This window comes from Ornithorhynchus anatinus, chromosome X1 (genome assembly GCF_004115215.2).
Source record: "Ornithorhynchus anatinus isolate Pmale09 chromosome X1, mOrnAna1.pri.v4, whole genome shotgun sequence".
NCBI lineage: Eukaryota > Metazoa > Chordata > Mammalia > Monotremata > Ornithorhynchidae > Ornithorhynchus > Ornithorhynchus anatinus.
The window spans coordinates 84,495,839-84,508,094 of record NC_041749.1 but is presented as its reverse complement, the minus strand read 5'-3'; the positions used below and the strand labels follow the sequence as shown (position 1 = coordinate 84,508,094).

General features: G+C 47.2%; 1 protein-coding gene across 13 annotated transcripts in view; it reads right to left on the bottom strand.

The window, feature by feature from the left end:
* IP6K1 (inositol hexakisphosphate kinase 1) overlaps positions 1-12,256 on the bottom strand; it is a 78,165-nt gene that overhangs the window by 41,698 nt on the left and 24,211 nt on the right. The window contains exon 6 of one of the 13 annotated variants that reach the window (XM_029049841.2): positions 10,558-10,635. The exons of 11 other annotated variants lie outside the window; for them this stretch is intronic. The gene's annotated coding sequence lies outside the window, so the exon portion shown is untranslated. Of the gene's footprint in view, positions 1-10,438; positions 10,538-10,557; positions 10,636-12,256 lie in introns of those variants that run through there. One more of the 13 variants, XM_029049848.2, reaches the window with a different exon arrangement.

The window sequence follows — 12,256 nt, the reverse complement described above, 5'->3', positions numbered from 1 at the left end:
TTAAAAAAGCTAAGCGGCACCATGACCTAGCGGAAAGAGCCCGGGCCTGGGAGTCAGAGGACTTGGCTTCGAATCCTGACTCTGCTGCTTGCCTGCTGAGCGACCTTGGGCAAGTCACTTCTCTTCGGTTCAGCTTTAGTTGCCTCATCTGTATCATGGGGATTCAATACCCGTTCTCCCTCCTTTGTGTGTGGGACAGACATCCAGCATCCAGCCTAATTACCTTGTATCTACCCCAGCGCTTAGTATAGTGCTCGGCACACTGGAAGCACTTAACAGATGTCGCAATTATTACTACAGTTATTATGGCCAATGGGCTGTATTCTGTTTTGATATTTTTATTACCCTATTTATTTTGTTAATGAGATGTACATCCCCTTGATTCTATTTATTGCTATTGTTTTTGTCGGTCTCCCCCCGATTAGACTGTAAGCCCGTCAATGGCTAGGGATTGTCTCTATCTGTTGCCCAATTGTACATTCCAAGCGCTCAGTACAGCGCTCTGCACATAGTAAGCGCTCAATGAATACTATTGAATGAATGAATGAATCCTCCTCGACCTCTCAGCCACCTTTGACACTGTGGACTATTTCCTCCTCCTTGAAACACTACCAGGCCTTGGTTTTGCTGACATGACGTTAACTTGGTTCTCCTACCTCTCTGATCGCTCCTTATTCACTGTCTCGTTGGTCGGCTCCTCTGCCACCCTGCAGCCCCTAGTTGGTATCTGTTACGCATTTACTATGTGCAGAGCACTGTTCTAAGCGTGGGGTAGATACAGGGTAATCAGGTTGTCCCACTTGAGGCTCACGGTCTTAATCCCCATTTTACGGATGAGGTAACTGAGGCGCAGAGAAGTTAAGTGACTTGCCCACAGTCACGCAGCTGACAAGGGGCGGAGCCGGGATTTGAACCCATGACCTCTGATTGCCAAGCCCAGGCTCTCGCTACTGAGCCACCCTGCTTCTCAGTTGGAGGTGTTCCCCAAGGCTCTGTCCTGGGTCCCACCCTCTCGAGGAGCTCACTGGCTCACATGGCTTCAGGTGCCACCTCTATGCAGAAGACTCTCTGAGATCTCTCTCTCAGCCCCGACCTCTCACCTGATCTGCAATGCTGCATTTCTCCTCCAGGACGCTTCCACTTGGATGTCCCGCCGGTACCTCAAATTTAACCTGCCCAAACCTGAACTAGTCATCATCCCTCCTCCGCCCTCGCCTCTTCCCGATTTTCCCACCTCTACCGATGAGAGTACTGTCCTCCTGATTCCCAAAACCCACAACCTGGTGTCACCTTAACTCCCCACTATCTTTTCAACTCCCACGTTCAAGTTACCGCTAAATCCTGCCGGTCTTTACTACCCAATATTTCCCGCATAGGCCCACTCCTCTCCACCCAGTCTGCTAATCACCTTGGTCTGAGCTCTTGAGTTATCACGGCTGGACTGCCGTATCGACTTCCTCTCGGGTCTCCTTGAACCCCGCCTCTCCCTCTTCCAATCTATTCGATCTGCCGGGCACAGACCATCTTCTTGAACTATCACCACCCCTCTCCTCAAATGCCTCCGTTGGTTTCCCATTTCCCTCCGCATCAAGCAGAGACTCCTCGCAATCAGCTTCAAGCCCCTCCAGCAAATCTCCCCTTCTTACATGCAAGCCCTCTTCATTCGCTACTCTCCAGCCTGCTCTCTTTCTTCTTTCCAAACCAACCTTCTAGCTGCATTTCGCTCTCGACTCTCCCGTCTCGGGCCCCTGGCTCACTCTGTTCCACCGATCAGGAATTCCCTCCCGTGCCTAATCTGACGGTCTCCAACTCTCCTCACGTTCAAAGCCCTCCTAAAATCCCACCTCCTCCAGCAAGCCTCTCTCGATGAACTCCCAACATCCCAACACTCATCAACCCATCAGCCACCTCTAACACTTACATTTTCATTTACAACTTGTCTCAGCACTGGTGTACATACGTCTGGTCGACTGTACAGTCTAGTTATTCTGATTAGCCCATTTGAAGAGATTTTTATGTCTGTCTCTCCTGTTAGACCGTAAGATCCCTGTGGGTGGGGAACATAGCTTACGCTTTCTTTCTGTGGTACTTCCCCCCAAGTGCTCAGGACTGTGCTTTGATGGGTGCTCAATATACTATTACAATTCCTTGGAGCAAGGGCTTAGGGAGATCCCATAGAAGAGATTTTTGGGCTATGAGGGTAAGACCTGAATTGGCTGGAAGCCTCAAGAAAATGACTGGTACAAGGAATTTTGAATCTATTTAGCCAAACGGTCCCTTTTTCTTAGAGGTCAGTGCATCAGTTGGGATTCAACACATGCTCGGCACTTCCATCTTGACTGCCCAGAGAAGTGGGCGGGGAACATGCCCACCTATTCTGTCGTACTGGACTCTCCCAAGCGCTTAGTACGGTGCTCAGCATCCAGCAAGCGCTCAATGAATACCATTAACCGATCGGTCGGTTGATATACCGCTTGGAGACTGAGGGACTGATGAAAAGAACTGCAAACGTCAGCTTTCTTTACTAAACTACACAAAACTCATTTCCGGCAGCTGGACCTTACATACCCTAAGTGCAGAGTTTAAGGGTGGGGCGCTGTTGCAGAACGAGGGAAAAAAACCCAAAAAAACCCAGCTAGTTTTTTCGATCCAAAATGCTTGCCAGTTTCCTTTAAGGAAAATAGCCGCCTCTCTTCCGGATGGCCGACGAAGAAGTTACGGTCATTGTTGGTCAACATGGCCCTAGATGGAATCTTGCCCTAGCTCAATTTCTTTTTAAAAGGGGTCAGACCACCCAGCGTCAATCTGAGGTTTCAAAGGGGAGGTTAAAAAATAAGCTGTGCGTGCTAGACCGAAGCTTCCTCCCTCTACTTTATAATCAACCTCTTCCCCCTCTGGCTATTTTTCTCTCTGTGTTCAAATATGCTCAGATCTGCCCTCGTTCTTTGGGAAACACATTTTTCCTGGGTCTCGGGGGCGTGTCCCACTGATGCCGGTGGCTTGGGAGCTCAGGGCCCCAGACGGGTCCTCCTGGCATCAGATTTACTATTTGGCTATTGAGTCTTTGGAGGGCAAACTCACGGCTGCAAGCGAAGAGGAGCAGCCTTAGGTAAAAAGCGGCATCAAGCACTGCCCGGTAACCAGTGCTGACGTGCGTGTGCCCAGGTTCGGTCGGCCAGGGGCCTCCCTCCCGGCCTCCTCAGAACGCGGGGGAGGGACCAGGGGCGCGGCTCATCCGTCGCTTTCCACAGGATGCTCCATCGCTGCCCTTCTACTCCACCGCTTCTCCCCATCCTCTGAGGTCCCTGCTATGAATTTTGAGAGAACTCCCTGTTCTCTCAGTTCTTCTCTGACACTTTTTTTTTTTTTTAACTTTGACCATTTTTAACTTTTAGGAACACCTTTAGTAAAGGTGCCTAAAGATAACAAAAATAACAACAACAATGACTACTATTAAGTATCATTATCATTATTAATAACAACAATAATAATAGTGGTATTTGTTAAGTGCTTACCAGATGCCATACACTGAATTAGGCACCAGGGTAGGTACAAGATAATCAGATCAGCACAGTCCCTGCCCCACATGGGGCTCACAGTGTAAGGAGGAAGGAACATTGGTACTGAATCCCCATTTTACAGATGAGGACGCGGAGGCACAAAGGCATTGAATAACTTGCCCAGGTCACTCAGCGGGAAAGCGGCGCAAGTGGAATTAGAAGCTGGGTCTCCTGACTCTCAATCCCGGGCTTTTTCCACTAGGCCTTGGTGAAAGTCTCTTTTCTACATTATCTTCCTGGACCTTTCCGTTGTGTCGGACACCGATGCTCTTCTGCCAGCCACGGTCTCTATCTTGAACTCCTGTGACGAGCATTTCTCGGGTTGTCTCCCTCCTTTTCAAATATTCTTTCGGAAGTTCTTCTTCCTTCCCCGTCTCTCTTTTCTTGGAGTGTCACTCAAATCCAAGGATCTTCCAAGGACCCTTGGTTTCTTTCTTTTCCCTTTTTCCAGTCCTTCCCCAGAAGGCTTTTTGGTCTTTGACTTGCACCATCTCCCCAACTGTCAGCCCCACCCTTTGAGCTGTGGCTCAGACATCTCTGCCTCACAGTGTCTTCCCATGTCTCCCTGAGCACAACACGGTGGAGACCACTTTATGCTGGCCAATATTGACATTCTAGTGTCCTCAAATCTCGCCACCTCCTCCACCAGAATTCTGTCCATATACTGGGTACCTCTCCTTTCCAATCTCTATGACCTCGTATCTCAAAAGCACCGCAATCTTCTCCCAGTTCCTTCTAAGAGGCAGTCAGATTAATCTCTCTCAACTGTAACCACGTCACCCACCTCTTGAAATCTTTACACTGACTCCCTAATGACTTTTAAATGAAATGGAAACTTCCTGTCTTGACCCTCAAAGGGTATATCTATCACTCTTCCCCTGTTTTCATTTCTTCCCCATCCTCCCTGAATTTCCTATCTCTGCTTCAGCCAAGGACACCTCTTATCATCTGTTTCCTTTTACCTCTTTTCTCTGATCCTCTCTGTGCATTCTCCCATACTGCACCACATACTTGAGACAACCTCTAATTGGCCTTATTGTTATTAGCGTTACTAATTTACTAGTTCCTACACTCCTACAATATCTTGGATACTTCACAGAACTGCTCTTATGACAGGATTTATTTGTTGAGGAGATTAAAGACCAAAAAAACCCGTGTAAACTCACACAGGCGTGAGCACATGCGCGTGCGCACACTCCCCACTGAAAGCAGGGGATGACATAGCTTTTTTCACGCTAATGATACGTCGGTAATCTTACCAATTACCACTCGCCCAAAAACTCTTCTTGCCCAAAATAACAAAATGTCAAAGACAGATAAAATTGTTTATTGGTTTCTCCCTATGGCTGTCTGCTACTCTAGAACACGTATACTCCAACCTTTTCTCAATTGCTCTTTTTAATTTCAAATTACAGGCTTCCTGAGCAGGAGCCACATCTACTCCCCTACCTCCCCTTCCCTTGGCTGGCCCTTGGAAAGAGAGACTAGACAGTCACTGCCATTCCAGTTAGCACGTTTCCCCTTCTGTTTTCCCAATTGTGAAGGGGAAATTATTGCTGCTGCTTTCAGTTCATCAGTTACCGCTTATTAATGGTAGCAACTGACAGCGTGCTACGCTCCGCAGAGACACAATAACACACACACACCCACACACAAAATATCCGATCTTAAGGAGCTCACTGTTGTGTCACAACCAGGGTGGCCCCTTCCACTCCTCACTCCTCTAGACTGTAAGCTCGTTGTGGGCAGGGGATGTATCTGTTTTATCGTTATACTGTACTCACCCAAGCGCTTAGTGCACAGTGCTCTGCACGCAGTAAGCGCTCCATAAATACGACCGACTAACTGCCTTCCCCAAGCAGACCATTCAGACCTGACAGAGCTTTCTCTAAGGCTCTAAAATGTTCAAATCGGGTCCACGGGCCATTTTCTCAGATTTTTCTGCTTGCCGAGAAGAGCTTTCTTAAAATCTCCAAAAAAAATGGAGAAGGGAAGAAGGCCGAGGGGATGCCAATACATTTACCTTCTTTCAGTAACAGAGGCTGTATTCAGAGTGCAGCTGGCCACGTTCCCCAAGTAAAGGAATCCAAGTCCCAAGTAAACATGGATACTTTTTTTTTTTTTTTCCAGCCGGCAAAGCGAGCACTAAGCTTGCTTTGAGACAAACTTTCCACTTTGGCTAAGGGAAAAGAGTCTTCAGTTCAAATTCTACAAATGATCAGGAGCAAGGTTTCCCCGGGAGAGGCCGGGAACACTCGGAGTCCTATGGTGGCTCCCGCAAGAGCATTCCGAGCCAAGAAGATGTTTTTGGAGGAGGGAGGCTTGAAGGGAAAAACTGAGGCTTTTCCAACAGGATATTTGGCTTGTGGGCAGAGCAACCCGGAGACCAGAACGTGTCCGGTGGGGCTGCAGGAAACATTAAGCATATATAATGAAAGAGTTCATGAAATTCAACCAGATGCCAAAGGGCTCCTCAGAGGGGAAAAAAATATCGAAGTCGCAGACTTGGCGGCGGAGAGAGTTACAAAAAGGCCTTTTGTGGGGGTTGTACTCCGCCTGGCCTAGGAAGAGCTAAGAACCGATGTTGGGTCCAATCTTCAACCTCCTCAATGGCGATCCCTCAATCGGGTGGGGCAGGAGGCCCATCGCAGTTAGAGGATGCTCTCCCGAAAGCTTTGGGAGCATTAACGAGGGCAGAGACCCAACATAAACTAGACGGCAGGAAGTCAGGAAGGAAATGAAAGGGAGATCTGGCTTGGAAAAACATTCGCCCTGCAGATATAGAACGGGGGAAGTTTAGAACAGGAAAGGAGAGGCAGGGAGAGAGCTCAAGGATACAGGGTGCAGTAAATATAGGGTGCAGTAACAGAAGCGACTTAGCTGGTTTCTCTCAACTAAATCAGAACAGGCAAAAAATAGCGAGCTTCAGGGAGACAGGTCAGGAGCAGAGGCAGCAATAGAGAAACGTCAAACACATGACGAGCTGTTGCAGAAGTCACATTTAAAATGTATCGACGCTTTGGAGACTTTTCTGAATACACATTTTCTCTAGCAGGGGAAAAAGTGTTAGCTTTAAGAAAGCAGCAAAGAGAATTCTGGTTTTTGTCAACTTCACACATTCTTCAGGCCAGGAAATGGAACAGCGCGGTCAGCAGATTTGGCACAATTCCCTCCTATTAAACTGCAAGATCCTTGAGGGTAAGGACCAGGTTTATTATTAAAATGTCCCCAAGTTCCCAACACAGATCTCTGCATCTTGTGGGTGCTGAAGAATTAATACTAACTGACTGACCCCACTCCCCGGCTTATTTGGGCTTTGTCTCAATTACATGCTCAACCTCGGAACAAGAGTCTTTTGTGTGTGTGTTTTTAAAGTGCCTTCTGCGGTCTGTAAGCCCGTAAGTGTTCACCAATCAACTCGAGACGTGAGCTACAAGGAGAGAAGTGCTTATTACACTTGTTAGAATTAGTCTAACCAATTCGGCAGGGTCTAGTGAGTTTTTAAGCTCTTGGACTTCAGAATGGCGAGGGCAAAAGAGTCACCAGGAGAGTCCCTCAATTGGAAGTGGGAAAGAGCAAGGAAGGGACCAGGAACCTAACAGGTAAAAGGCCCCGGCCTCTGGGTCAGGCATCCTCAAAGCTGTGAATTTTTAACTTTTGTAAAAAATCTCCCAACCTGATGGATAAAATGAATTATATCAACCGGGAGTTCTGGGAAGAGTCCCATTTTCAGAAAAAAATGATTTTCGAGATTTAAAATTCCTCATCCATCGGATGGGAAATATTCTCTGATCGTTCTGCCGGAGAACCCTGGGGGAACCTAGATTATGGCAGGACAGTTTCTCAAACTAACCAGAAGCAAAGGACGTTTCAAAAGGCCAAAAGAACTTGCCCAGTTCCATTTCGGAGGGTACCTGAAACTTGGTAACTCTTCCAAGATTTGTTTCTACCACAGCTCAACAAGCAGCAGTTCTTTAAAAGAAATTCGTATGAGAACAAATACACTCTCATGGTCTCATTTTGCAGTTGTGTCCTTACCTCCTTGCTTTTTGTGACCAGATTGAAAATAAATGGCTGTCACTACTTAATTTCATATCCCAGAGCGTGTGACTAATCCCCACCGATTTTGTAATGTTTTCCGACCTCGTTTCAAGGAGCTGATGCTGTGTAAGGCTAGAAATCCGCAGGTCTCCCCAAGTCTGTTTTGGGGAGCTGAACAATTAAAAGGTGCAGCAGTCGGAATAGGTACTCTCCAAAGATGTCTACTCTAAACCAATCACAATTACTCGACTGACACTCTCATTTTTGGAAATCCTAGCCTGTCTCGGACGAGGGTACATCCTATCCTGGAAAAAGGCGGAGACCTGCCTCGTAGCTGGGATCGGTCATTTGCAAAATCGAGTTGGCCAAATTTAGGATTTGGAACAACTTGAAGAAGGCTATTCATGAGCCCCACCTGCTTACAGGGAAGCAGTGTAAAGAGCTTCCTGGAAAGAAGCACGGGGCTGGGTCAGAAGACCTGGTTTCGAATCCCGGCTTTGCCACTTGCCTGCTGTGTGGCCTTGGGCAAGTCACTTCACTGAGCGGTGCCTCAGTCTCCTCATCCATAAAATGGGGATTCAATGTCAGTTCTCCCAACTACTTAAGATTGTGAGCCCCATGAGGGACAAGAAAACTGTGTCCAGCCTGATTATCCTGTATCTGGTGCTTAGAATAGTGCTCGACACACAGTAAGTGCTTAACAAATACCACGATGATAATAAAAATAATATTTGTTTTCTCCTCCTGCCTCCACTACGCATAAATATTTTCGTGTCTGTTTCCCCACAGTTAGATAGGTAAGCTTCTTGTGGATACGGGTGATGTCTTGTGCTTCTGTGGTACTTCCCCATATGCTTAGCACAGTGCTTTGCACTCCATTACTAAAACTTTCACTACTATCATTAATGTCACTACTGCTCCTTGGCTGAAGAAGAAAAATAATCACCACAGTGACTCTTACCCTTTTTTTCCTTCCAAACCTCCTTCCCACCCCACCCAAGAAAAGGCCCATTACTTAATTCTGTCTGGTGATTAAATGCATTAATATTCTCTAAAGTAATTTCCGCTTCAGTAAATCACAAGACCGAATCAAACATTTCGATCTAGTCAGAATTCTGGAACCCCAAACGGTGCCCGAAGTGGTTCTTCGGGTCATTTCGCATAGTACACCCTGCTCTCCTGAGACCGGACCACAATATGCAAATGCGCAACCCTGGTAGATTATCGACGGCTGCCCCGAAGAGGCAGGCTGCAAGTCTGTCCCCTCAAATATCATTACGTGTAGTTGTCCGTCCCCCTCGAGGGAGATGCCAGTGACAGTGAATACTGCCTATGCGTACACCTGTGGCTGAAAAGGCCAATGCAGACCCCCGCAGCTCCGACTACACTATACACAATGACTGTCCTTTGTTGTGCTAGCGTGTCTGCTGTTTGCCGGGACCGGCCCTAGTTCTGCTCTTGCCTCGTCTCGCTACCAAAGCTCCTACCCGAAAAGAGCCGTTCCTTTCTTGAGCGCGGTGTGCCACGCTGATCTATCTGTGGCAGGTGACTCCATTTTCCTCGTCGGTGTATACCTAAAACTTTCCTCTGCCCTCCTTGCTTTCGCTTTCCATTTCAGAGGGCGGCCGTTTGGATAAGCTGCTGTCATCCACTCTTCTCGCACATCCCACCCCAGCACGGCTGTGTCGGGTTGAGCATCGCCTCGGTGCTGGGAGGCGGACTGTGTCCCAGAACTTCGTCACCTGAGATCCTCTCTTGCCGTTTTGATGTGGAGGCTGGCGTCGATGGAACTGCTCAGAGAGTCGGATGTGGTGCCTGCGTGCTCTGTGGAACTCTAGTTTGGTCCAGAGCCTGATTGATGGCCCGCTGCCTCCCCACTCTACCTCTCAAAGGACTTGCTGGCCTTCTTGAGTCGATTTTCTACTTATCTATTGTGGCAAGGTGCTCAGTATGCTGCCTAAGTAATCGGTCCATCAATCAACGGCATGGATTGAGCGCTTACTGGGTGCACAGCACAGGGCTAAGTCTTTGAGCGAGTATAATACAAGAGAGTTGGTAGACACGATCCCCGCCCACAAAGAGCTGACTTACAAATCTAGCAGGTAACAGAATTCTGTGACGGCGCTTAGCTCTGGGTTGTCAAATATGACTTTGGGGTTGTGTGTATCTACCAATCAATCAATGGCATTTATTGAGCGCTTACTCTATGTGCTTGGGAGGGTACCGGAAAGGAAGCAGACAAGATCCCTGCCCTCAAGGAGCTTACAGTCTAGCGGATGGCTAGATGCATGGCTTCCCTCGTGCAGGTTGACGCACCACATCACTTTTCTTTAAACTTAACAGTAGCCCATAACAGCTGGATGATTCAGGGAAATGGTTTCCAATCATCTGAATGTCTTCTGGGTCTGGGGTCTAAGGTACAGTCGGTCAGTTTATTGTATTTATTGAGCATTTACTGTGTGCAGAACATTGTACTAAGCCCTTGGGAGAGTACAAAATATAACACATTTCCTGCCCACAAGCTTACAGTCTAGAGGGCGGAGAGGCACAGGCATCTGTAGGCAGCAATTCTGGAATGACTTCTAGGACTTTTTGGATGATGCTCGAAATCCGTTGAGTTGGACGAGTTCACCGGTAAGCGCTCAATAAATACAACTAACTGATTACCTGCTCTTCATCCCTTTGAGACCATGAGTTCTGTGTAGGACAGGGACTGCACCCCCCCTCACCCCCCCCACCCACCCCCCAGCCAAATAACCTGTATCTAACCCAACATTAAATACAGTGCATGGCACACAGGAGTACTTAAATACCACAATAATAATTATTATTATTACCGCCAATCCCTGAGCAGTTCCATCAGTATCATTTCCTGGTCATCCTCAATATCTAATGGCAAGATGAACACTGAAGTACTGGAACACAGTCAGTCTCCTAGCAACGAAGCCACACTCACCTCAACAGAGGTATGCTGAGTGGAACACGTGAGGTGAATGAACCCAGCACGATTCCCAAACAACTGCAGTACGGACAGCTGAGATTGAGAAACGAAAAGCAAAGAGGACAGAGGAAGTGTTTTACACTGTAAGACAAAGTCTCAGACACTGCCGCATCCCATCTGAAAATTGAAAGTCAACTGCCGGGGATAGACCGGCATAGTGTGCTGCTATCAGGGAAAGGAGCAGCTCTTTGTGAAGAATAGCTGTGTAAGCAACCAGAGACAAAAAGACAAAAGGCAAAACAGCACGGGGTGCTACAAACATCAAACCTGACAACACAACAAGGGACAGCCTTTTTGTGTGCAAGATCTGCCCGGGGCCATGGGTCCCTCGTTGGCCTTTTGAGTCACAATGACCTGCTCCTACATGAATTTCACTGTCAGAGGTGACTTCTTCGAATATGAATATACTGTTTAGGGCAATGCCCAGAGGTAAAAAGGCTGATGAGGCTACAGCTAATAATAATTACGCCTCCTTGAAAGAATTTATACAACGGCTTTCTCCGCAGAGCACTTTACAAACAGTCTCCAGTAATGCTGTGACTTGTTCTGTGTCCTTGGGCAAGTCACTTAACGTCTCTGCGCTTCAGTTACCTCATCTGTAAAATGGGGGTTCGATACCTGTTCTCACACCTACTTAGACTGTGAGCCCCATATGGGACAGACAGGGAATGATGGGTTTACCCCACTCCAGTGTTTAGTAGAGTGCTTGACTCGGAGCAGGTGATTAACAAACACAATTATAACGTTCCTATAATATTCTGGTGAGGTAGGTAGGATAAAGGTATTTGAAAGATTAAGGAAATGTCTTACCCCCAGTCGCCCTACCAGACCACAGATAGAACCCAAAAAAGAACCTGCATTTTCTGCTTTCCATTTCTGTCAGTACTCGTTCCTTCTAGCTGTGGTGGGGTGGCTGCAACTGCTAACATATGATTTGACTGGTTTAATTGCCTACATAGTAAAAGTAGCTGAGAGACATAAACCCACCCATGGCTTTTTTGGGGGAAAAAACGGTATTTCTTGCATCCTTGGTGACCCCAGGTTATAATTTAGACAATATAGATAGGCTGGCCAAGAAAACACAGCCTTACTGATATACAAGTTTAGAAATGGCTATTACAGATGACAGTCATTCAAGAAGCCCGTTATACATCTCTACACCACAATATGCACACAGTTATAAACAGATAAAAAGCATCATCAGCCCCCTTTATCCAGTCAAAGTGCCAAACCCCGATCACCTGATGGGCACTTTGAAATTCCTATTACCTGGTCACATTTCTGCAAATAGGAAGAGTTTTGCAAAAGAAATGCAATGGCAAGAACACTAATAATCTCTCTCCTCATTTCTCTATGGAACCCCAAATATCCCCAGAAGCAGTTCTTGTGATCACTTCATGCACATTATATTCTACCAAGACTATGTGGTTGAAGTCTCTGGTCACGAGGCAGATATCTGCTGAAGTTTAAACATGGAGACGGATGAGCTCAAAAAAAATCCGTCTCCTTTCTAGCACGGGACACGGTCCTCTCCCAGCGGGGAGGATATGTTTGAACCAGGCAAATATCTTTATGTCTGGAGGGCGGGGGGCAACTCTAGATATCTCAAGTCAGAAAAAGGTTTAATGAGCTAGGAGGACAGAATCAGTGCAGT